General features: G+C 45.5%; 1 protein-coding gene across 5 annotated transcripts in view; it reads left to right on the top strand.

The window, feature by feature from the left end:
• Positions 1 to 1,987: 1,987 nt before the first annotated feature.
• SGMS1 (sphingomyelin synthase 1) overlaps positions 1,988 to 26,064 on the top strand; it is a 273,809-nt gene continuing 249,732 nt past the window's right edge. For 3 of the 5 annotated variants that reach the window (XM_087432208.1, XM_087432203.1, XM_087432206.1), the window contains exon 1: positions 1,988 to 2,246. The gene's annotated coding sequence lies outside the window, so the exon portion shown is untranslated. Of the gene's footprint in view, positions 2,247 to 2,509; positions 2,812 to 18,165; positions 18,794 to 26,064 lie in introns of those variants that run through there. The other 2 variants (XM_087432204.1, XM_087432205.1) reach the window with 2 other exon arrangements.

The following is a 26,064-nucleotide window of genomic DNA, read 5'->3' as shown; positions in this document are numbered from 1 at the left end:
ATTAAATTCTTAGACCAGCCAGAAGGACCTAAAGGGTAGAGGAATTGTCTTCCTCCCTTACAGAGACAACTGCACTTTTTAAATCTTCTTGAGAAAAGCAGTATAGTGCCTGAAAAGTGAAAAGGCCAGAAAAGTCCAAGCAGAGGGCGTGATACCCGCCCACTCCCCCCCACCGCCCCGCCGTCCCCCCCCCCCCAGCACTGGGGCAGACTGCTTCGATTTGAGGTTTGAATTCCCCAATGCTCAGTGTCTTTTAGGGTGAACTATGTAAAATTTCAATGCCTCATTTATAAAGTAGGCCACCCTAAGGCTGAGTTGAAATAAAGAAGTAAAACGTCCACCAGAACCACATGGAGGGCTTGTTAATGAGATTGCAGGACCCCCACCCCTAGAGTTTCCGATTCGGTAGGTCCAAAATTGTGCATTTCTAGCAAATTATTGGGTGGTAGAGACGCGGCTAGTCCTAAGACCAGAGGAACCCCAAGTGGTTTGTGGAGGGAGCTCAATGTCCGCTATTAACATCACCATGCAAGCTGCCCACCAGCAGGGGCCGTGGGGTATTGCACTGCAGCGAAGAGCGACAGCCTCTGTCCAGATGTTCCTGCCAACACATCACGCCTCCTCTGCCGGGAATAGAACAGGGAGGCAGCTGGAGCAGCGGTGTCGCTGCTTTACGGAAAGGGACCCCCTTCTCCAACTTTCGCCTCTGGGGACAAGCAGAAGCCATTCGCCCCCGAAGTCCTGCCCCCTCGATTTCGCAGCCTTTTGCTTCTTGCCCAGACGGGAGCCTGTCCTCCGGGCAAGCCTAGGGCCAGTGCAGCGACTCTGGCGCCCCGGGGCGGAGCGGAGGCTGGAACCCGCCGTGAAGGCGTGGCGGGGAGGAAGGCACTCTGCTCTCCTCCCGCCGGCTTTTGGGTCCGTTCCGATCGCCCGCAGCCGGCTGGCTGGGCAGAAGATGGCTGCCCGAAGCGCCGCGGACAGTCACGTGTCACGGCGGTACAGCCGCGCGCCCCCTCCCCCTTGCCAAGTCCTCGACTCCGCGGGAGGCGCAGCGCGGGGCTGCCTCTCCGCCACAGGGTTATAGCGTGGGCCGGCCAGCGAGGGAGAGCGCCGCCACGAAAGACCAGCTCTCCCCGCCGTCTGCCCCTAACCCGGAGAGGGGTCAGGCTCTGGGAGGCGAGGAAAACCTTCCTTCGGGCAACCTGCACCAGCTGGGGCTACTGGGCATGCGCAGTATTCCCGCCCCAGGGCGCCGCTCTCCGGGTTTTTCCGGCAGCTCCAAGGGGCCGGGAGGTGGGGCCCGAAGTGGGCGGGGCGACAGTGACGCGGCCTGAGTCTCTCCAGCACAGATTGGAACTCCCCGGCCTTCCCCTCCCGGACTGGTCTCGCAGGGGTCGTTCTGCGGGCGGCTTTCTTGTTTGGGAAATGTGTGGATAGAGATTTGAAAATGGGCCGTAGAGTCTGAGGTCCGCCTTTTTTTGTGAATGGTCAATCAGGAGTTAATCACAAGTGTCGCAGCTCTTCGGCTCGGTGGGGAAGAGAATGCTCGGGTAGCTCGAAAACTCGTGCCCCCGAGCTCGGTCTCCAGAAGGCCGAGTTTGCGTTCCCTGTCCCCAAGAGCTCCAGCTCTTCAACTCTCCGGCTCTGCCCCAAGTAGTATACCGCCCCTGACCGTAAAACTCGGCTCCTGTCGGCTCACTAAACGGCCCCCTAAAAATGTGCAAGCTGGGCCTTTCTCGCCGTTGCGGAAAACGCCCGCCTCCCGAGCTTCCGATTACTTACAAGTAAAGTAAAAGCAGCCAAACCCCGGCTGCCCCTAGGTGCGCAGTCTGGCCCGCGTCCCGCTCGGTCCCGGGAAGAACCCCCCGCGGACACCGCCCTCTCGGCCCGCCCTCCTGGCCGCCGCGAACACCCGGAGAAGCGGATTCGCGTCGCGCGGGAAGCCGGGGCGGCTCGGGCCGCGGACTGGGCATGCTCCGCAGCCCGGGAGGCTCGCGGTGGCAAGTCGGAAGCGTTCGTACCAGCAAGGCAGCGGCCGGGGCAGCGGTTGCGGGCAGGACGGGAGCAGGAAGGGCTGGCCAGGGAAGGCTGCTCTCCCCTTGCGCCCGGCGAGCCGGCCAGAGAGCGCGATCCGGGTGCGGAGCCCCGACGCTGCCCTGCCCTGGATTTCATTCTGCGGTGGGGGGCTCGGCGAGAGGAATTCCGGCGGCTGCCGCGACTCCGTTGCAAGTGAATCGTGGGGCGGGGTAAGAGAGCCAATGTCGCTGGGGCCGATCGGACATCCGCCTCGCGGGCCTGGCCTGACGCCGGGAGCGGCGTGCGGGCAGCCCCGGGGCGAGGGGGCGTGAGCGCAGCCCGCGCGGTGCCGCGCGCGTACCTGGCGGGCACTCCCCCGGCGTCGCCGCTCGCGGGGGCTGGGCGTGGGGGGCGGTCCGGCAGCCTGTCTGGGCGCTCGCAGGGAGCGGGCCCTCCGCTGGTCTCCCGGACCAAGTTGGGGCCGGGAGGAAGGCGGGGGTGTCAGTGGACACATTCTCAGAGTTGCTGCGTGCGGGCTGGAAGGCTGCCTAGGGTCGGGTTGGAGTGAGCGGACGGTGGCAGGGCCGAAGAACCGGGCGGCGAGAAACCTTCGGGCAGTGGCCCGACCGGGGTCCGGAGACCCGCAGAGGCTGACCCTAAATCACGGCCCCACCCCCGCGGCCTGGGCGGTGGCGTGACAGTTGGTACTTCGGGGCCCGATCGCAGCCGGCCAGGCGCCCAGGGTTTCGGGATCCCCGCTGCCGCGGCCCTCGATGCCCCCTGACAACGTAACAGGTGGGACCCCCTCCCTGAGGAGCGAGCTCCCCTCCCCAGGCCGCGTAACAGCCTCTTTCGAGGGCGGCTCTGAGACCCCGCGGGGCTGCCCCCACCGGGTGAGGGTGTTTAGGGGTAAGGCCTGGAGGAGCCATCGGCGCAGCCGGGAACTGGACGGTCTCTCCAGGACGCAGCTCTCCTCATGAGTGAGGGGTCTGCGCGATTCCGAGGCGACTTGTCAAGGGCAGAGCAGCGACAGCAGCGCCTGTCTCTCCCACTGTCTTCACCCAGACTCGGGCTTGCGGGCCGAGTAGGGTGCCCTGGTACGGCCAACGGATTCACTCTGGCACGTTCTGGTTAACGCTTGTTTTTCTCTTGGGAGTCGCGAGTAAAAATCGGGATGAGGGTTGCCATGGCCAGAGGGAGTGAAGAGAATCCATGCAGGTGCTTCTCAGATGTTTCTTTTCACCTTCAAACAGTACAGACTTCAGGGGTACACGCTTATGAAATCAAGAGTGAAGGCTGCTTTCTGAAAGGGAAGTTTATTTTCTATGTTATGGGGTTTGCCTACTATTTTAGTTCCTTTGACATTTACCTTCCTGGATCTCTAAAGCTGTTAGGATAGGTTATTTTGCTTGCGGATTTGGGGGTGTTTCTGGTTGGCTGCCTGGATGTGGAAGTGCTAAGTGCCTGTCATAATGTGCTGTAAACTCCCCACGCTTCCTGGCACTGGGGGTTGAACATTCGGGGGGACTGAGTGGGCTGAAAGAGAGGAGTGGGACTGTTGACGTAGCAGCGCGATGGGAGTTGCCTAGGGCTGCCCAGACGTAACCAGGTTGGGTTGGCGGCTGTTTTGGCCTGTGCAGAACGCGAGAGGGCTGGGCGTTTCGTTGGTCCGGGGTGTAGCATGTCCATGAGAGAAGCCAGGCGGGGGATGGGTCGCTGTCTGGTCAGTGCTCCAAGGGAAGCCCGGGCATGTTTGGTGATTCAGCAAGTGGCAGCCTTCCAGCTCTGAAGCCATGCCTTGGGCAAGCAAGGCAGCAAGCCAGCAAGCCGCCGGCAGCAGCTTATGCCTGCTGTTGGAGGCGCCAGCTTTGGGGGAATCTCCGTGAGCTGCCTTCTGCCTATAGCAGCTCACTTTCCTTATCTTGCTCATTGTTTAGGTCTGGAGGCCCTGGTCTTTTGGGTTTCTTCACTGCTTCTCTTAAGCTATGTAGCATGTATTTGAGCTCTCCAGCTCTGTGACCCGCTGGATAGCAGAGGTGGCAGCTGCCACCATGCACAGTTTAACTAGTTAGTTATTCTGCAGAAAATGATAGCAATATGTAAAGCAGAGACATAGTCTTTTCCTTTTATTTGTGCTTCAGAGCCTAGAAATTTACATTTTGAGTAAAATAGTGAGATATATTTCTGCAACTCTTCAATGCTGGTGGTGAGCTGTTTCAAATATCAGAAAGCATTTTTCAAAAAAAGAAATTAATTCAAGGGACGGATTAAACTGACATGAAAGGGACACAGTTATTAAAACGGTGTCTTATTCCTTGGGGGATCTGTAACATCTTGCACAGTGCCTAACTTGTAGATACTCAATAAATGCTTATTCAGCTGAAATTTAAAAAAATTTTTGTAAGAAATTTGTCAGCAAGTTTTCACACTTAAAGAACTTTGTATGTCTTCGTAAGTCACAATTGCCTATGTTGACTGTAGATATTCAATTTTAGCTTGAAAACTCAACTCTTTTACTTTTATTTTCTTTTTTTCCTAGTTAAGTCCCTTAATTTTCAAATTGTGGCAGGTTCTGCACTTCAGCTGGAAAAACATAGGTGTCCTTTGCTAACATATCTCAGGAAAATCTAAAAGACTGCTACATATAGCTGTCACACTTCTTTTTTAAAGTTTTTTATTTTTTTTTAATTTTTTTTGTGTGGTGAGGAAGATCAGCTCTGAGCTAACATCTGTTGCTAATCCTCCTTTCCTTGCTGAGGAAGGTTGGCCGTGGGCCAACATCCATGCCTGTCTTCCTCTACTTTATGTGTGGGACACTGCCACAGCATGGCTTGATAAGTGGTGCACAGGTCTGCACCCAGGATCCAAACCTATGAACCCCGGGCTGCCAAAGCCGAACATGCACACCTAACCACCACGCCACGAGGCCAGCCCCTGTCATACGTTTTTTTTTAACTTAAAAGTGCCCCTGCTGCTATCAAATATGCTTTGTTTACAAAATTTTATTTTATACAAAGCATTTCAGGAAAAAAATCTCTAGAATTCCTCAATCTTTACCATCCAATGAAAAGTGTTGCTGTAGAAAAGATAAAACAGTGTTTTGGGAATTAAAATTTTAGATTGTTCACACAGCGGGATAATCTTCCCCATCTTTGGGGGATGTCTGAATGTTCAGCCAGCTCATTCTTCTGCGTTTTACCTTCGCTATTCTCCTTCCTCCAGTTGTTTAACTGTTTCTTCTTCCCCTAAAGACGTACTTTCCTGGCGTGGGCTTGCTTACTTAAAGCTGCTGCCAGAAGGATCTGTTGCATTTTCTCACGTAAATTCAATCAATGGTGATTTTTTATTTTCTGATTGTCCCATACACTTTCCCACCACTTTGTATGGTAAACTGTGGTCAGTGGAAAAAGCTATGGCCAGTGCGTCCTTGTGGGGGCATGATAGATTATAGATGGTGTTATTTAACAGCAACGGCTGTTAGCTCAGGCCTGATCTTCTTTGCCTTGTTTGCATGGTAGCTATAGCCACAGCAATCTCTTCTGGAAGAACTGTTATGGCAGGCCTGGTTTTAAAGATTTTGGCCTTTCTGTTAAAGGCTCTTGATCAGGAATATAAATGGTCGTTTATTGTCTTCTACTACATTCCAAGAGTTTTGGCTGTAAAGTTTGCCACTTTGATAGACTGCTTAGCCACCAGAGGACCGTATTTCAGATCAGCCCATTTGGATGTGGGAGTTGGGAACCAGCGTTAGATGTTGGGGAGGGGAGCGTGAAGAAGGGGAACGAGATGGGTTTGTGGGGCCAGGAAGATGACTTGCTTTTGTAACTGTGACTTCTGGTTTCAGTAAGACAGAATTGAATGTCTGATCAGCAAGTGTGGCTCAGTCTCCGCTGGAGTGCTCTATTCCCCTCCGGAGACCTCTTTACCTCCACAAATAAACACACCACACACACAAATACAGAGAGAGACACAGATCCCCAGACACAAATGCAGAGACACATACTGAGAAGGGGCACAGTTACTGATGTAGACACACACACCCTTTGCCAAAAGCCAAGAACCCCAGCTTCTTTTTAAATGTTGCTGTGTCAAAGGGAATATCCAGAGCTCAGGAGCAGGTTGGATTCTGGGGGCCTGAAATCACCCCAAACTTGTATTTCAGAAAGATTCCCCTTCCCTCTCTCAGTGGCACGCTGATCTGCCCCTTAGCCTGCAAAGCTGCTGGAGGCTTTCACGAAGCAACCATTGTCTGTAAGTGCAGGTGAGTAGGCAGTTAGAGGTGGCTTTGGTGGTTTTACCTTCTAGACTTCTGGTGCTGAGGGTTGAGTTAACATTCCTCAGTTTTTGGCATAAGATTCTCTCCTGTGCAAAGCCCCTTTCTTGTTTTATTTTTTTCTCCTTCATTCCCACTCACATTCCCCTCTCCACCACAGGAGGCTTCTCTCTTGTGTTGGATATGTTCTTGGGTATGTCTATCTCCTTGTTAAAGATGTTGTGTTATTTTGTGCATGTTTGCAATTTATGTAAGTGGTGCTATGCTATAGATTTCATTCGGTTTCTTTTTCGTTCAACATTAAAACTTTTTATTATGGAGATTTTCAGACTTTCATAAAAGTCAGAAGAATGTCATTCAGCATTTTATTTATGACATCTACATTAGTGTAGGTTTATCTAGTGCACTGCTGTGACTGCTGCTTTGTACGGCTGGCCTGCTATGCACCCATTAGTTTTACTTAACCATTTCTCTAGTGATGGACACCGAGGTCGCCTCCACTCCTGCTGCCATGAGCAAAGCTGTGATGAACATTCTGTAGCATTCTCTTAACAATGTGTGTGAGAATATCTCTAGGGTAGTGGTTCTCAACGTGGTCCACACCCAGCAGCATCAGCATCACCTGGGAACTGTAAGAAATGCAGATCCTCAGGACCTAACCCAGACCTCCTGAATCAGAAACGCTGGGGGCAGACCCCATCAATTTGTGTTTTAACAGGTCCAGCCAGGAGATTCTGATGCATGGGAAAGTTTGAGAACCAGGCTCTAAGGGTATATACTCAGGAGTGGGCTGGCTGGGTAAAAGGAACAAGCACACCTCTTTTTACTAAATACTGCCAAATTATTCTTCAGTATTGCTGAATTGGTTGACACTCCCACATCAGTGCACGAGGGATTCCTGATTCGCCACATCCTCGCTAGTGGCTAGTATTAACCCTCTTTCTAATTTTACCAATATTTGATGCCTATAAAGTGGCATCTTATTGTTTTAATGTGAATTTATGTAGTTTCTTAGTGAATTTGAGCATCTTTTAATATATTTTAGCTGTTACAGTTTCTTTGACCAACTTTAGTCTGTTATTTTCTAATGTGTTGATTTGCAGATGTTTCTTGCATATTCTAGATATGAATCCCATTCTGCTGTCTATTAACTTTGTTGGTAGTTAACTTCAAGAAATTTTTATGTTCGATATAGCCCAAATCCATTAACTTTTGCCTTATGTTGCATGTTAGGAGTCTTAAGATGTTCTTCCTTACCCCAAGATTACAAAGATATTCTACGTTTTCTTCTGTCAGCTTCCTAGTTTTACCTTTCACAATGAGGGCTTTAATCTGAGGTTCATTTTAATGGTTGGCGTAAAGAAGGAATCCAGTGTTATTTTTTCGTTTCCATTTTGTGAGCCAGTTTTCCCCAAATCATTAAATAATGTGTTCTTTCCCTAATATTTTAGGGATAAATGTGGAGCCACCTCTATCATACATCAGGTTCCCACATGCACACAAGAGTCTATTTTTTTCAACTTTATTAAAAGTTATAATTTACGTATGGTATACTGCATCCATTTAAAGTGTACAATCTGATGAATTTTGATAGATCTACATACCTGTGAAACCACTATAGTCAAGATACAGAGCATTTCCATCACCCTAAAACTTCCTGTGGGTCTCTTTGCCTTCCCTTTCTCCCTTTGTCCCCAGACTCAGGCAACCACTGATCTGCTTTCTGCCATTATAGATTAGTTTGCATTTTCTAGAATTTTATAAAAGTGGAACCATATATTATGGTACTTTTTTGTGTCTGGCTTCTTTGACTTAACATACCGATTTTTAAGATTTTTCTTTTTAATTGTGGTAAAATATATGTAACATAAAATTTACCATTTAGCCATTTTTAAGTGTACAATTCAGTGGCATTAAGTACATTCACCTTGTTGTGCCACGGTCACCATTGTCCATCTCCAGAATTTTTTATCACCCCAAACTGAAATTCTGTTCCCATTAACTCAACATACTGATTTGAGATTCTGTGTGGGGTGGGGTGGGGAGATGGGAGGCTGTCTCTGTTTTAAGTTTTCTGTTCTGTTCCAGTCATCTGTCTGTTTCTGTGCCAAATTATTTTTATTATTATAGGTCTGTAGTGTGTCTTATATGGCAGAGTGAGCCCCTCCTTTGCTCTTCTTTTTCAGAAATTGGTTATTAGTGGACTTTTCTTTCCATACACATTTTGGAATGCTTGTCAAGTTATCAAAAAAGTCCTGGAAACGTGATTGGCATTGCATTGAATGTATAGTCTAATATGAGGAGAATTGACAGCTTTTCTATCTTAATATTGTAATTCTATCCATGAACATGGTTATTCCATCTTTTTATAATGACTTTTAATAGAGTTTGAAATTTTCTTTGTCATGATAACATTTTTTACAAAGGTGATGTGTTACTTTGAGGAGAATTTGAGTCTGGGCTCCATAGTCTGAACCTTAGAGGAAGGCCGAGTAGTGGCTTTTGGGACAGATCTTGTTTGAATCTCCTCTCTCCATTCACTGGCCTTAAGTGACACTGGGCAAGGTCTCACCTTTCGTAACCCCAGGTTCCCTCCTTCCTCAAACTGGATCCCAATAGCCTCCCCCACGAGGCTGCTGAGGGGTTTAAATGAGAGGTTTAAAGGAGGTAATGTAGGAGAGGCAGGGACTCTAGATCTTGAAACAGAGTTGCCACTCTGTGAATGTTGGTGTAATACCTCCCCTAATGCTGGCTTTAAATAGCATGGACTTCATACTTGTATTCTGCTTCTTAGGGATTGATAACAAAGAAGTGTCAGAAAAGCGAGGTGAATAAGCCAACCAGTTAACTGTGTAACACTCTACATATGCAAGCCCATGCTTCTACCTAGTTTTGTGGGGTTTCACAGAAAGTACGGATACTTCCAAAGAATTTTACAGTCCAGTGGGGAAGAAAAGACTAATATATAGGAAATAATTAGAGAACTCTGACATATGGTATATAATTAGGGGTTAAGTGGTGTGGTGTCAGAGGAGTTATGAGAAGGGATAAATGCTGCTCTGTGCGAGTTTTGACTTGACTTGAGTAGAATTAGATTTGGGGGAGAGAAGGGGCCTGAGAAACCAAGTATAATTAACATTTCTGTCCAGGGCTTTGAGGGCCTAGTATTGAACCCGATGACGATGGATTTTGTGCCTAAATTTAATTGTCTTAAAAATCATTGTTTTGGGACCAGTGATAACAAGTGGCTAGTAGATGCCTAGATAACTAGTAGCTCTCTGTCGTATAGTACAGTGATTAAGGGCACTGACTCGAGCTAGGGTGCCTGGGTTCACATCTTGGCCTTACCATTTAGGAACTGTGGGACCTTAGGCAAGTTATGGTGTAAACATTCTGTGCCTCAGTTTCCCTAACCCTCGTCAGTGGGTGTAACGACAGCAGATACCTCGCAGGGTTGTTGTGAGGACTGTATAAATTAACATTTAGAATGTCAGTTTTAATAACATTTAATGTTAGTTTAATGCTTAGTTCCTGGCACAAGGTAATCATAATATAAATGGTAGTTATTCTTATGACTACTTTTGTTAACATTTCTTGCCTTCCTCCCCTGAGGAACTTGTATCTCCCTTGAAGTATGTGAGGCTTTATGTCCCAGAGTTGGATGGCATTTGTCCAGAAAGACCTGTTGGAGGCACAGTCCAGTAGACTGGACTTTCTCTTCACGTTGCCAGGCGTGCGGTGGGTGCTCAGGTTGTAGATTGAATGAGTAAATGCTTGACAGACAGTGCAGCCAAGGTGACGTGTCTGTCGGTCCTGGATGTCCTCAGTCAGGGCTCTGGAGTGGAGTGGATAGAATTCAGGTGGTTAGTATGCAGGAAGCAAGTTTCATTTTGCCGTATTCCTAGTTCTGATTTAGACCTTTTGGCAAAGGTGTAGTAATCACAGGGATTCACATTTGTTGAGGGCTAACCACATGCCAGACACTAAGTCCTTGACCCTTGCGACAGCCCTATGAGATGGTATTATTATCATCCCCTTTTTAGAGATGAGAGTGGGGCACAGGTAATTTGCCCAACAAAGTAGGAGTGTCCTGAGGGAGTTTATTGTTTGGGGCCTTTGCCAGTTGGCAAAAATTACCAGAGTAGGTGCTGTTGGTGAGGAGCCATCATAATTATGTAAAGAGTTGTGAAACACGGGTTAGCCCAGTAGAGTATTTCTATGACCTTGAAGGTTTATCACCCTACACTGATGGTTCTCAAATTTCAGCATATTTCAGAATGCCCTGGAGGCTTGTATATCAGACTCACCTGAAGGCTTGTTACAATACCCCTTGCTGCGCCCACACCCCACCAGAGTTTCTGAGGCAAATAACATGGGTGGGGCCTGGTGGTTTACATGTCTAACATGTTCCCAGATGCTGCTGAGGCTGCTGGTCGGGACCACTCTTTGAGAACCACTGCCATAAGCAATACTTACGTTAGTGAGGAGCCAGCTGCTCCTAGTTCTAGTTATAGTCAGGTGAGATGATTTCAGATTCAGAAATTTTGAATACTTTCCACCTCATGAAATAAAAACTCAACTCACATGGTCCTGTTTATCTAGGCCAGCAGAGGGATGTCTGAGCCAGTGCAGAGTAGAAATTTGCTTTCTCGGCTTGCCAGGGTTTCTGACATGGCTAAGAAGGATGATAACCGAGTGTGGACAGAAAATTTGGAAATCTAAGTCAAGACTCATTAGAAGCATGAAGTGCCATCTAATGCATCCCATCTTAGGAGGATGCCCTGATTTGTTTTTATCTTGTTATTTTCCACTCTCCCCACTCCCTGCCATAGGCTCAAAAAGGCTTTGCGTCTACCTTTTATCCCCTTGGGAAAATTTAGGCACAGAGAAATTAAAAGTGTATGAAGATACGTAGCCTGACAGTGGAGGGGCAGAAGATAATCTTATTTGACTGGGTTAATTGTAGTAGAAAACTCTCTATAGGAAGGCACTTAAAAAAAGAAAAGAAAAAAAAAAAAAGTGCTGTGTACCTGTCTCCAGCTGTTGTGAGGTAAAATAGCCACTGTGTGTCCATGCTTAGTACAGCGCTGATACATAGGACGTGCTCAAGAAGTGGGAGCTGCTGTTATTACAGCACATGTTTTCTCTTTTGCAATTGAGGCTGCATTTCCCCCATCTGGACAATGTTACACATAAAATTGTAGAATGAAAAATTTTTAGGATTGACCGATTTTGTAGGAAATCGGGACTTAGAATTAACTCGGAGGAGAACATACAAGCAAATTGTATTTGGGAGCAAATGTTGGTCCAGATTTTTCCCTGTGCTAGTTGTCAGGGCTCTCCTGTGACCCCTGCAGGCAGAATTACTTGTTTGCTTGATGAGGGGATGTGGCAGGGCAGAGAGGATGGGGGGATTGCCAGGGAAACACTGGGGATGCCAGAGAGGCGTGTTCACATATGTGAGATGTTCTCATCTCTGGTCTTTTTTTTTTTTTTTTTTTTTAGTGAGGAAGATAGGTCCTGAGCTAACCTCTGTTGCCAATCTTCCTCTTTTTGCCTGAGGAAGATTGTCCCTGAGCTAACATCTGTGCCAATCTTCCTCTATTTTGTATGTTGGATGCTGCCACAGCATGGCTTGATGAGCGGTGTGTAGGTCTGTGCCCAGGATCCAAAGCTGTGAGCCCCAGGCCACCGAAGCAGAAGGCGCGAACTTAACCACTATACCACAGGGGTCGGCCCCCTATGTCTGGTCTTTTCATGACCTGGGGTTTACAGTGGCAGTAAACACGTGTTGAGGGTCTGCTATGGGCTAGACCTCCTGTTAAGCTTTGAGATAAAGAGAGGAGTAAGATGGGGTCTGGGTCCCTAAGGGGTTGGTGGGAGAGCCAGACATGTCCACAGATAAATGCCATCACCAAGGGGTGAGTGCAGTATGGCAGCTGCACACCAGGCACCCTGGGGACAGGGGTGGGAGGGCTGGATAGAGAAGGTCACCTGCCGCAGGTTCCCTATGTGACGGCACATGTAGTAAGGTAACTGGTCACCGTAGGATAGTGTAGATGGAACTGGACATGGTATGTTTTGGTTTCATTTTCTTTTTTTCTTTATTTTTGGGGTTTCCATTTTTAGTAAGATAACTCCGACAGCAGAGAGGAGTCCAGGAAGGTGGGTGCTCTAAGTGGTCGGCCAGCAGAGGGGAACTGAGACCTGGAACTGCACTTGAAAACCACTTAGGAAGTCATAGGAGGCACTTGACAGTTTACTTTTTTTGTCTTTAAAAAGTGTGGCTAATTTTTAGCTATTTCCTAGGAATGTAAAACCTGCAGAAGATTAATGACTTTCTATCTTTAAGGTAAATTGGCTTTTTAAAGAAAGATTCTTGGGCCGGCTCCGTGGCTTAGCGGTTAAGTGCGCGCGCTCTGATGCTGGCGGCCCGGGTTCGGATCCCGGGCACGCCCCAAGGCACCACTTCTCCGCCCACCCTGAGGCCGAGTCCCACGTACAGCAACTAGAAGGATGTGAACCTATGACATACAACTATCTACTGGGGCTTTGGGGGGAAAAAAAATGAATAAATAAAATCTTTAAAGAAAGATTCTTTATTAAAAACAAGGTTTTATTTTATTTGCCCTCAATTTTTGGCAAAGTGCTAAATTCCACTTTCAGTTTGTTTTCAGTGGTTTGCGTTTCTCATTTTCTTTGTCCTCCCCCTCCCCCTTCCCCTCTTCCTTCCTTAATACCCTCATGAATACCATGCGGGTTAAGGTATGTGTGCCAACGCTGTGACCTTGACAAACCTGGGCCTCTGCTTTCTTGTCTGTTAATGGAGAGTTTGGATTAGCTGACCCCCGGTCATCTAGTCCCCAGATTCCGTGAGTCCTGTGATTAGGGAACACCTGAAAAGAGTGGCTCATGAACTCCCTATCTCTGTCGTTTATTATCCTGTTAATAAAGAGAATCTTATTTCAGAACTGCCTTACCCAATCCTATTTAGTTGCATGTCCAAATCGCTTTATAGAGAAGTGCAATAGGTAGCTGATTCCTCACTGTCCGTGTTGTCCAGGTTGTGTGAGCCCCTCCTGGCAGGCTGTCTCTGTTAAAGGTGCAAAACGTGGGATGTTCAGTCTTGTAAGAATTTCACGCAGGAATACCCCGTGAATCCGTGAAGGGGCAGAAGTTGTTATGACTAATCTCAGGTTCTGGGGTGGGATGGGGGCTCTTTAGCTGAGCCAGGTGGGTGGATGATGCTCAAGTGGGGAATGGAGCTCCCAAGAGTTACAGGGTAAGTGAGGGTGGGGGATAGAAGAAAAAATTCCTGGGGGCAGGGTGGTGGAGAACTGAGCTCAGGAAAACTATCCCCTAAGGAGGTGGGGAGGGTTGGCTGAGGGAGATACCCCCATACCCCATTCCTGGTGGTGGGGGCAGTAGCAGAGGCCAGAGAAATCTGAAAGTGGGGAGAAATAGCAGCTGATGGGAAGGGAGGTGCTTTCCAATAGCTTTTTACCCTGCTGACAAACGCAGGCTGACAGTTTGGGCAGAAGTCTGAAAAGGGGTGGGGGTTCAGATGTGCCTGAGGCCGAAAGAGAAGACGAGTTTATTACTCCAGAGGAAACCGGAAGGGGAGAGGGAAATGTAAGCAGAGGCACACAGGGCAGTGGCTGGGTGAAGGTGCACGGCAGTGGAGGAGGAGAGAGCTGACGTGCCTGAAATGCTGGAGAAAAAGCCACGGGACCAGAAGGGTGTTGTAAAAGAGACGCCCTGCATGGAGAATCCATGGCCTTCAGCCCGAGCCAGGCTGCCCTCGTGACCTGAGACAGAGCAGGTGGGGACAGGTGTGACTTGGCTGCCTGGGCACACTTGTGAAGTTGTAATGAACTTCTTTGGTCATTTGTGTGATGGTAGGAGAAAAAGGGTCCTCTCAGTAATAGCAACTGGGGAAGGTAAGGACCCGGGATCCCAAAGTAGTTGGGGAGTGACAGAAAGGGCAGGGGACTCAGGTTTAAACCCCTTTGGGGGGGCCGGCCCCGTGGCTTAGCGGTTAAGTGCGCGCGTTCCGCTACTGGCGGCCTGGGTTTGGATCCCAGGCGCGCACCGACGCACCGCTTCTCCGGCCATGCTGGGGCCGCGTCCCACATACAGCAACTAGAAGGATGTGCAGCTATGACATACAACTATCCACTGGGGCTTTAGGGGAAAAATAACTAAGTAAAATTATAAAAAACAAAACAAAACAAAAACCCCTTTGGGGGCACTGGCTGTCTCTTGTGCCAAATGGGAAAAATAACCACTACATCACAGTTTTGTCATATGCAAGCCTGTGGCATGTGCCTCCGGTAGTGCAGGGCAGCAACCACGGTTGTTAAGGTGACCTTGGGAAGTATCAGCAGAGGGTGACCCAGAGGTTCCTGTTTGAGAGGGAGGGACTGCTGATTTCCTCTCTGCTCACTGGGTGGTATGTTGACCATTCACTTGACTAGATGGACCATGAGTGAGACTCGGAGCTACTGCACTGGGACTGTCCATCTGCACCCAACTTTGTGACGGTGTGTTGAGATTTTTTCCCCCTGTGGACTGCAGTCCCTTCCCTTGTGTTTCTACCTGATCTTATCCCAGAGCCTGTCCCTGTTCCCCCGCTGGCTGTTTCACTCTTGTCACCCTAAGATCCAAGGGGACACAATGTGCCATGTATGTCCTTACTTTTTGTGGAAGTCTTCCTGCACGGCCTCAGTCTCTAGCCTTAGCCTTCAGAATCTTTGGGACCAGCAGCTTTGACTTGGATGAGGCTAAGGATATACGTGTGAACAAAGCAAAGTCTCTGCCCACGTGGAGTTTTCTTGGTAACGGGGCAGGCACAGTCATCAAGCCAACAAATACGTAGCATGCCAGGTGGTCAGGAGGCAAACCTCAGTCGTGCCTCATAACAGTTCTGCCCCCCATTCACAATGTCAAATGTTGGTCATTTGACATTTGCTTTACTGCTGCTGTTTGTGTAGTGACACCTGAGTTACTTTGAAAGGCCCTAAAAGTTAACCAGCAGTTGTGCTGGGCAGCGTTCCAGGTTTCCATAGGGCCCTGAACATGGCCAGCTTTTCCCCTCCCTTTGACTTAGAAACAGAGACAGGGTGGTGAGAATTTCTCAGAGTTTCAGGAATTTCTCGAGTCTCCTTTTGGCCATTTGAAGGCCCTGTTAGTGGCCCAGGGGTTCTTATTGGGGTCCATGGATGGGTTTCACGAAGACACTGAAATCAAGTTTATCATTTTGGGTGTGTGCATTTTTCTGGGGAGAGTGTCTAAAGCTATCATTAAAGTCACCAGGAAGATCTCTGAAAGGTCCGTTTTTATGGAAGTGGATAAAAAGTTTAAATTGTGCCATTGAGGGTCCTTATTGCTGTCTGTTCCGTTTTAGAGGAACTGATGAGAAGTGACTTGCTAAAGGGGGAAGGTCGACACATGCCAAGAGCCTCATTGCAGTTGTATGGGACTTGACATTTCTGTGTCCTATGGATGGGACAGGTTCAGTTATTCCTCTGAGCAAATTAAAGAAGCAAAATGATATAGCTGGCATCATGGAAGACAAGCTAACGTAGTGGGAGAAAACGGAGGGAGGCGTGGCTGATGCTGCAATGTGGTTTTGTCCTCCACTGAGGCAGAAGAGAAGGTTGAGCCATGGGAGGAGAGCAGAAGACCACTTGAGCAGATGCTGCTTCTCAGATTTCTGGGTCTAATGGGCACTGAAAATAGGTCTGGAGAGGACAGTTTAGGGCTTTGGCTGTTGATGTCAAAGGCACCTGTTTTAGGAGATTCCTCTGCTTGAGAAGTCCACAGTAGTTTACGTAAAGTTCATGACAGTTGTCATTCAAGATAAATGTATGGAGGGTAGCGTTTAAGAGGGATCACAGATATTTAACATGCTCTTTGATCCAGCAATTCTACTTTTAGGAGTTTATTTTAAGAAATAATCAAAACCATTATTCGTCCCAGAGCTGTGTGTCATAGTGAAAAGTTGGAAACCTAAATATCCAACAATAGGGAATTATGTGTATCCACACAATGGAATTTTAGGCAACCCTTAAAAATAATATCTAGAAGAATACTCCTATAGAAAGTTGTTCTAAAAACATTGCTATGTGCAAAAAGGTATGTACTGCTTTTGTAAAAAAATAAACTATTCCAAAAATACTGGTTGGGTGCCTACTATGAGCCAGGTGCCCTGCTGGGCACTGGTAACACAGTGATGAACTAGGCATGTATGGTTTCTGCTCTCAACAAACTTTTAGTCTGCTAGGGAAATAGTCAAGCCACATTGGCCTTGTCATAAACAAATTTTATAAATACTCATAGGAGGATTATAAAAAGAATGACACTTTGACAGTTTGACCCGCTGTGAATTCTTATCAGTTGTCTCTGTATACTTGTTATTAGCTGCATCCCTGTCCTGAAATCACTGATTTTCTAGAAAGCTTGAGGTAAGTCGTTAAGATATCTTATTGACAATGCTCTAGTGTTAAACTGTCTTTCTTCCAGCCTTCCTTCCCCTCCAGCACCGTGCAAGGCTCTGTGGGGAGAAAGGGGTGGTGGTGGTGATAAGTCGTTTGAGGAGTAGGGGCTATTCTCGCCCTACTTTCTGGCTTCTGTTCTCCAGTGCTGTAGTCGTCACAAGCCTCGTCACCAGCTCACCTGAAATCGCCTCTTGTCATTTACTGTCACCTCTCTTGGGCCTTATGTTGTTCTGAGTCTTGGGTCCCTGACTTACTGTTTTCTGTGGTGTCTGCAGCCTTGTGGAGTAGTGCTTTATTCTTAGAAATCATCTGGTTTAAATCTTTTCTTGGAGTCTGGCGTGGCCTAGATTGGAATCTGGGTGTCCTGACTCCCCAAAGGCATCTTTTCCACTAGGCGACAGCTGTGGCCCCTCCCAGTCACCATAGGGATGGCTCTGCCAAGCTGATCTGCTTTATAAACTAGTATCATTTCAAATCAGTGACCCCACAAAGCTGCAATAAAAATTAATTCCTTCAAAGGCAAAAGGGCAGCAGATTTCTTGAGGAGGAAGAAATTAACCACTGCCCTTGCTGGTGTGGCCACCAGTCACAGTATTGAGATAAAGTAGAACTGGCATTGGCAGTGTTTGGCAAGTATGTGAAAGTGCTATCTTCTTAGCCAAATTTAGTGAGCTTCCACTGTGTCCCAGACATTGTGTTAGGCTCTCAGGGTCCACAGAGGAAGGAGATGTGGGCTCTGCTCTCAAGAGCTACTCTCTAGAGAGGGCAGCTGAGAGATAGACCTAATGACAATACAGTGTGATTAACTGCTGTGTGTACTAGTGACTGGGACTCAATGAATTTTGGCTAAAATGCTCAGGAAGGTATTCATCTGGGAGGGCAGGTTTGAGCTGGACTTTGATGAGATAGGATTGCCAGGGGCACTGCTGACATCAGAGTCTCTGTGAAGGGCGCCCTCTGGAGCCTGGCAGGGTACAGCCCGTGCTGACTGTTCAGGGCTGCTCTGCATTTGCCTTTTAACGTAAGTTTGGTTTTTCGTTCAGAAAATCTTTTTTTCTTTCTTCTCCTCTTCTTCTTCTCCCTCTCTTACCCTTTTCCCCCCTACTCCTCCTGTTCCTCCTTCTCTATTTAGAAAATATATAAACAAAGAGAATCATTCATCTCCCATCTATCACCCATAGATAACCACTGTTATCATTTTGGTATGTATCTTTCCAATCAGTTTTATGTAAATATTAGACATGCACTTAATGAACATTTTGACCAAATGCCAAAAGATGGATTGTTAAAAGGAACTGTATTGCCAAAGGTAAATCTCACTGTTCTAGGATCAACTTCTGGGATACAAGTAGAATTCTGAAATTTTATAAAAATTATTACATTGTTATTATTAGAATTATAATAGAGTTTGGCATTGTGGTACAGGAACTTAATTTCCTAGCAGAGATGATCAGTGTAGGAACATTTGTGATATTGGGTGGAAAGTGGCTTTCAGCTGAGGTAGAGGAAGGAGGAGCGAGGCTTTTATTTATTTATTTTTTGGAGTTTGAATTATTATTATTATTTTGGCTAGCTGTCAATATAATACACTATGAGTGGTAGTTTTTCTCTAACTTATTAAGATTTTGTTAAATAACTGACTTCTCTGCTCTTTAACTCCTGGACCTAAAGATTTCCTTAGCGACGATGGTGCAGTTTCATTGCAGTAATCCCTCACCCAGCTGTGTGTAGTGCTTGAAGGAGAATATATCTGGGTAATCTCAGAAGCAGAAGTAAGGTCGTTGCCCTTATACAAAATTTTCCCTGATATTTTTGCATGCGATCGCCGATTCACACAACCACTTGAGAGAGAAATGCCTCTAGAAGTGTGGCATGGAGCAGTGTAATTGGCTTTCAAGAAAACAAAGCTGTTTTCCAAATCTCCATCTGCATCTCGGCTTTCACTGCCTGCACACCAATTTCAGCATCTTCCCTGGAGAAGAATGACAGAAGAATCCTCACAGAGGTAACATGTAAGAAATGTTTGCTCTCTCAAGGCACCTCAGTTTCTAATAATGTACTACTTTCCCTGCAGGCAACCATTGGTTGTTTAGTAAGCGTGCTCTTTGACGTTGTCAGTAAGCATGCTGTGTTGATGCTGTTCTCTGCAAAATACAGTGTTAGAATTTTCTTTTATTCAAGGAGCCTTTTAAAATACGTAATAACCAGCCATCCCATTCTGCCTTTGAACAGCATGAGTAAGTACGTGACAGAACTTCTCGGGTGTCATGTAGTTTGCCTTTGAGTAGAGGAGACTTTTACTCTAAAATACATCTGGAATGCTCACCAACATTTGGAAATGAGTCTTTGGATATTAACAGTGAATTTTTGAACGATGTGCCATGTTCATATTACTGACATTGCGATGCTGATGTGGTGTAATCTCCATGATGATGCAATCATTGATCATATGCCAGTTCAAGGATGCCAGAAATGACATTTGAAGAAAGTATTCTGCTCTTTGGCTTTCCAGATTGAAATGAAAGATCAGATTTTGGCAAAGTATGGAAACTGAAGACAGCTTCAGTGGATCCTTAAATATACATAGAAATATATATTTTGTTTGTATAGGTTTAAAATATAGTATTTCTAAGATGTGACTGAAAATGTTCCAAATCTATAATTTGCTTTAAAGAAGTACAAACATCTTTTATTTTGTTTTAATTAAAACAGACATAAAGTTTACAATTTTAGCCATTTTTTCATTGTGTGAATAAGGGGCATTAAGTACATTCACATTGTTGTATTGTGCAACCATCACCACCATCTATCTCCAAAACTTTTTCGTCATCACGAGCTGAAACTTTGTACTCATTAAATAGTAACTCCTCATTCCCCCTGCCCCAGCCCTTGGCATCCACTCTTCTGTCTTTGTCTATGATCTGGACTATTCTAGATACCTCATGTAAGTGGAATCATACAGTATTTGTCCTTTTGTGCCTGGCTTATTTCACTTAGCATAATGTTTTCAAGTTTCATCCATATTGTAGCATATATCAGAATTTTCTTCCTTCTTAGGGCTTAATAATATTCTGTTGTATGTATATACCACATTTTATTTATTTACCCGTTGGTGGACACTTGGGTTGCTTCCACCTTTTGGCTGTTGTGAATAATGCTGCTATGAATCTGTTCAAGTCAAACATCTTTCAGTAGCTTTTGTCTTTTTTTTAAGTAAAGAAAAATATATGCCTTCTTGTGATCAGTTTTACTAGAGGACTGCCATATCCAGTTTGGTCAAGGAAATGCTTACCTCATGGACATAACAACACCCAAGTACTTTCAACAGTATTCAGCTGAAAGCATTAGTGTTTGCCTGAGGTCAAGAGAGCAGTTTCACTAGTGGGCTTGGCAGCAACTTGAGTGAGGCATGTCAGGGTTCTTGGAAAACAGCTTGGTGTTTTCATATCATTTTCTCTGATAGCTCTTGCCTAACAGCACCAAAAGAAGAAAAATATGGCCATAGTGTTGGTTCCTCAAGTCGGTCTTAGCTGGCAGAATTCTATCAGAACTCTTTCTGGATATGCAGGTATGATTTATTTAAGTGGTTTGCTCATCTGTGAGTCTCTCTCTCCCTGGCAGCTTAGGAATTTTTGTTTAGGGACGATAGTCTGTTTGGGAGGGGAGCTGAGGTTCTGGGCTGCCAGTGCTGCGCACACAGCAAGCACTTTTGATTTAAATTTATGTATTTTTCCAACTCTGTGTCGTAGGGGAGGTCTGAGGGAGAATATGGAGCAGCAGACTCTATTCCGACTCCGTTCGGTGGTCCACTGGCTTAGTGGTGCACAGTCATCCTGCAGACGTGGAAAATTGAGGTTAGGTTCCTGTTTTGTGGTAAGAGAAGTGAAATGTTTTGTACCTTTATCGGCTTGATAAGAATCAAATACGATTAACCGTGGTTTAAACAACGCCAGTCAAGTCTGTGTGTTTATGTTGCCCACATTTTCTAAAGATACATGACGTATCTGAAGAGGGAGGCCCGCCCATGAGTTTACTGACAGCATTGTAGATTGTATTTTTATATTAAAGTCTGTTTTCTTGCTGTATGATCTTTCTTTTTATTTAATCATTTTTTGACATCTGTCTTGATCTTTTTACTGATAGGTGTGTTTGTGAATTTGTGGAGTTGGGGAGTGGATTTAAAAAAGTCCTTGATTTAAATAAGTGACCTCTGGAACAAAATAACATACATGTTTGATACTCAGTAATATAATTTATATATTTAGTTAGTCACTTTTGGCAATTAGTCAAATATTCTACTTCAAAGAATAACTGTAATAACTGTGAATAAATTTTCTGGTTTAACATGCAAGGTATAATCAGAGATGCATCTCTGGGAAAAAAGATAATTGGGGTCCTTTTATACTATTAACATTTTGAGTGTAGCTAACCTAACCTGGCACTGCATCAGATATCTAGGCAAACAATTGCAGTTTACAGTTGAAGTCTGTTTACATTATGCATTTGGTGGCTGGCTGGCAGTGTGATTTCTGAGGTGTAGGATCTGCCGTATTGCAGCCCTCTCAGTCACGGTTGTGGTTCTTCTTGGGCCATAGGGGATGGTGGTGAGAACGTGGCAGAGATGTGGGGCTCCTACCTGTGTGCCCCTGGGTGGACCAGTGACATCAAGTGATCTGTGTCTTTACTGCTGCTGGGTGCATTAGGGGAAGGTAGGCCCTACTTCCGAGACTGTTTATGCTCAGAGTATCTTCCATCCTCTACTGAGCCCCTTTTAATCTGAATCTTCCCTGACCACTCCACTGAGATTGCTAATCTGACGTTACTTCTGACCCTGTGGCATTGAAGCCTTCTTCATCTTCCTCCTCGACTGTCGTGGAACATCCTGTTTCATTTCTTTTTCCTCTTTGGGTCTTTGAGGCTGTCTGCACTTCTGCTTCTCTTATCTTCCAGTAGTTTCTTCTTTGATTCCTTCCCTGGTACTTCTGCCTGATTCGTACATGTAAATGTTCCCCAAGGTTCAACCCTTAGCTCTCGTGACGAGCAGCCTCGCATCTGCAGGGTCATGCAAGGGAGCTGTCCCCTGTCTTTGAGATGGGGTGGTGGAGCGATGGGGGTCCAGCTGGTAGAGGGCTCTGATTATTTGGTTTTGACTCAGAAAGTTCCTTACTGTCTGGGAGCTGTGATCAGAGCTGTTAGGCCCCTAAAACGTAGGCTGTGTGGAGGAAGTGATGGAGAAAGTACAGAGCCTTGTCTGCACTGAAGCCTTTATTTTAGGCATAAACTCTAGGGGTCAGAAATATTGATGTATAGATTAAAGCTGACCTTTCCCGTTTCTGATCTGTACTTCATTTCCAGAATAGATATTGGGACTCCTACTGGAGTAAACAATGGCATGTATTTCATGTTTTTTGCTATTCTTAATTTTTAAAAATTCAGTAAATAATAAAATCTCAACCTGTTCACACGTGCTCTAGTTTGTCCTGTTCTTCTGTCTACACATAGAAGACAAATTTTGTACACTCTTCACGGTAACGAGTGTTTAAAGATAAATAGTATTAGAAATTGACTTGAAGAATTTTTTTTTGTCTCACAGGTTTGTTGCCATTTGCATCTTTAAGGCCCCTGCAGATGCTGTGGCTGTTCAATTTAAAATGGTTATGCAGTATTTCTTTTATGACTGTAGACGATTGTACAGTTTACTTTTCTTTACCACTCAATTTTCTTTATTGCGTTGAGTTAACATTTGGAGGTACTGTTTCTGATACTCTATATCTCAAAACTGTAATTTCTTGGATTTTTTTTTTTTAATAATTTTATTTATTTATTTTTCCCCCAAAGCCCCAGTAGATAGTTGTATGTCACAGCTGCACATCCTTCTAGTTGCTGCACGTGGGGTGCGGCCCCAGCATAGCCGAAGCGGTGAGTCGGTGTGCGCCCGGGACCCGAACCTGGGCCGCCAGCAGTGCAGTGTGCGCACTTAACCGCTAAGCCACAGGGCCGGCCCTGGATTTTTTTTTTTAATTTACTGAATTGCCTGGTGGAGATTTTCTTTATCAGATGCAATTACTTGTGGAGCCCAGAAGTTTATGAAAAATGAGAGAGGGGATATGAGATATTGGGAGGGATACATCATAGTGTAATGAAAATAAAGGTTGCCAGGGCTTTAACTCTTGGCAGAAATGGGTTTGGGTGCCTGCCCTGCCAGCCGCTGGCAATAGGATGTTGATCAAATTACTTGAGTTGTTTTCATCTTAATTTTCTTATCTGTAAAATGGGGATAATAATGCTCACCTTACAGGTTTGTTACGGGTTTATGTCTGTAAATGCCCAGCACACTGTAGATGTAGAGTAAATGGTAGTGGTATTACTAGGGCTGCCTCTCTTGAGGGCAAAATGTATTAGAAAATGGTTATGTTTTTCTGTTATTTTCTTTTATCATTCACCATTACAGAAGATATGGAGGTAGAGATGAGGAAAGTCTAGACTGACTGGGAACCTCACTTTATTGTTCAGTTGAATTCATATTGTCTAAATTTCTGCATTTCCGTGCTTTCTCCTGATTGCTTTTTCAGCTGTAGAGTATGATGTTAAAAACATAGATTACAATAAGTTTTTATGTATCTAGAACCTTTGCAAATGAATCAGTCTGACTAGACAGTTTTTTCCCCAGGGTGTAGAGGCTTTACATTTATTTTTTCTCATTTTTAAATGTTTTTATTATGAAATTATTAAACATTTAGAAAAATATAGAGAATGATATAATGAACATATATACCCAACCCCCAGTTTTATCAAATATTTTGTGTGTTTGATGTGTTTTGGTATGTGTGTGTGTGTATATATATATGTGTGTGTATATATATATATATATATATGTAGTTATTTTTTTTAAACAAACATTCCACGTCCACTGGACTGGAAGTTCAAGGACCTTTGTGCCTGGTTCACTGCTCTCTCATGCCTAGGACAGTGCTTGGTGAGTGGCAGACTCCAAATAAACACTGTGTATCCTTCTCCAGCCTCCAGCGGCCTTCTCCTCCCTTCTCCCCAGAGGTAACGCTGTCACAGGTAGCATGAGATCGGGGAGGGAGAAGTATCATGCTAGGTTCAGCCAGTGATACAAATGTGAGTCACATAAGGACTGCCCTCACGGAACTTTTAATGCCGTGGTATAAGGTAGGAATGATGAATTCAGAAATAGCTCCTATGGAAACCAGAACGGTCTCCCTGCATTTGCAGAGCCACAGAGTGGCTGGTTATCTGAGGTAGCTGTTGGAATGAACTTAAGCAGAGACGGGGCAGGGCTTCCTAGGCAGACAGGACAGTTGAGCAAGAGCTCAGCAATGGGAACATGTTTCTAGGGACTGAAAATAGGTAGTTGAGGGTTGCCTGGCCTCTGTTATCAGAAGCGATAGCAAGAGAAGAATAAAGTGGCCAGAGAACAAGACTATTGAGCACTTAATGTAATGAACAGTACTAGGCCCTTAGTGGAGCAGTATAGTATACTAGATGAAAAGCTGACATTCTGGAAGCAGGCTACCCTGGGTTAAAGTTTAGTTCCCTCTTTTTCTGACTGTGTGGCCTGGTGTAAACCACTTACCCTCTCTGTTGTGAGGTCTGTTCTTACTTTGGCTACTGAGAAGTTAAGAGCATGGAATTGAGTTCTTGCCTAGACATTCCACTCTGTTTTAAGAGGTCCTCTTGCCTGTGGGAATTTGAAATAAGCTGCTAAATGATGAGAAATATAAGATTGTTTGGTTGGCCACGAATGTACAGAGTGACTTCGTATGGATGAAGTCATATACAAAGTGACACAGTACAAAGTAGATTCATCTTGCCCACCAAATCTGCACTTCTTCCTGTATCTTGGTAAAATGCCCATCCTCTGCTCAGTCATCAAGACAGAACCAGGGAGTCATGCACAGTTCCTTTTCCTTTACCCCTGTATCCTTCCAGTCATCAAAGCAAGGTCATTTTACTTCATTATCTTTTGCATTCATCTATTTTCTTAAGCCCTCATCACTTCTGCCTGGATTTCTATATAGCTGTCCACTTTCTGCCCCGTCTCCATTCCATTCTCCTCGGTGAGGGGCATTGCCTCCCTAACTCACCCAGCAGTCTGTACTGGGCGTTTTCCCCATGCCTGCCTCGGTAATCCCACCGTGCATGCTGGGTTGTGATGGGCTACTTAGCTGTTTCCAGAGTGATCACGCTTGAGAGCACAGCCTGTTTTGTTAAAAAAAAAAAAAAATCTCATTCTTCTTAGTGCCTAGCATGGTGTCTGACACATAAGAGGCTCTCAAAAAGATGAGTGGACTATAAATGGATAAGAAATTACTTTTTTATCTTCCCGAAACCAGGAGGACTGAAGCTGCTAACAGAAGCATTCTTTCTCACCACCTTTCTGTCTGTATCCATTCCAGCATCTGCTCAACAGCCCAGCTGTGATGGAAGAGAAACATATGGTTGACTTGAAAGAGACAATTGGGATGTGATTGAATGTGTCTGAAATATATTTATTCCCCTTGCCGCCCCACCAGAATAGCAGTAATGACACCTTGTATTTGTCTTTTTATTTGTGTTCTCTTTAAGTGCCTCCACAGACATGATCTCATCCAGCGCAGGGCACTGGTAGCCTGAGTGCTACAATGATTATCCTCATTTGTAGATGCAGAAAGGGAGATACGGAGTGAAGAAATTTGCCCAACGTTAGTGAGTTGTTAGTGGTGGAAGAGACCAGACTTTGAGCTGAAGTCATCAGCTCTTTCTCCTCCTTCATAACCGGCAGGTTATACAGATTGGTGTTTTCACATGTAATCGTCAAAAAGGAAAATTGGCAGAAGTGGTGTTGGAAAAGTTTTCTGTGTATTAACTTTGTTGGCAGGTATACGTTTTAACTGTTAATTTCCATAATCTTCCTTCAGTTCTGGTTAAGTGCTCAGAGTGGTACATCTCACTGGGTTCATTTGGCTGCAATAGCTGAGGCTGGTTAAGTGGTGTTTTGGACCCTGCTCTGGACAGGGATGAAAGATTTGTCACATTTCAGTTGGTCAGTTTGAGAATATTATTGACTTCAAGCCATTTTCTTGCTTCACAAACTATTAAGGTGACAACAATAAAATCTTAGTCCTTCTTAAGTTGTATTCTTTATAATCTATTAAATCCTTTAAAAATGAAATGATTTCTTCCATTCTAGAATTCTGGAGTCTTTGCATAAACTTATATGGGACAAGAATATGGCTCACCAGCACTCAACAATCATATTCTTAATTTCCA

The sequence above is a fragment of the Ceratotherium simum genome, chromosome 6 (assembly GCF_057802395.1).
Source record: "Ceratotherium simum simum isolate JZ-2026a chromosome 6, ASM5780239v1, whole genome shotgun sequence".
NCBI lineage: Eukaryota > Metazoa > Chordata > Mammalia > Perissodactyla > Rhinocerotidae > Ceratotherium > Ceratotherium simum.
The sequence above is the reverse complement of the archived record's forward strand: the minus strand, read 5'-3'. Positions and strand labels throughout refer to the sequence as shown.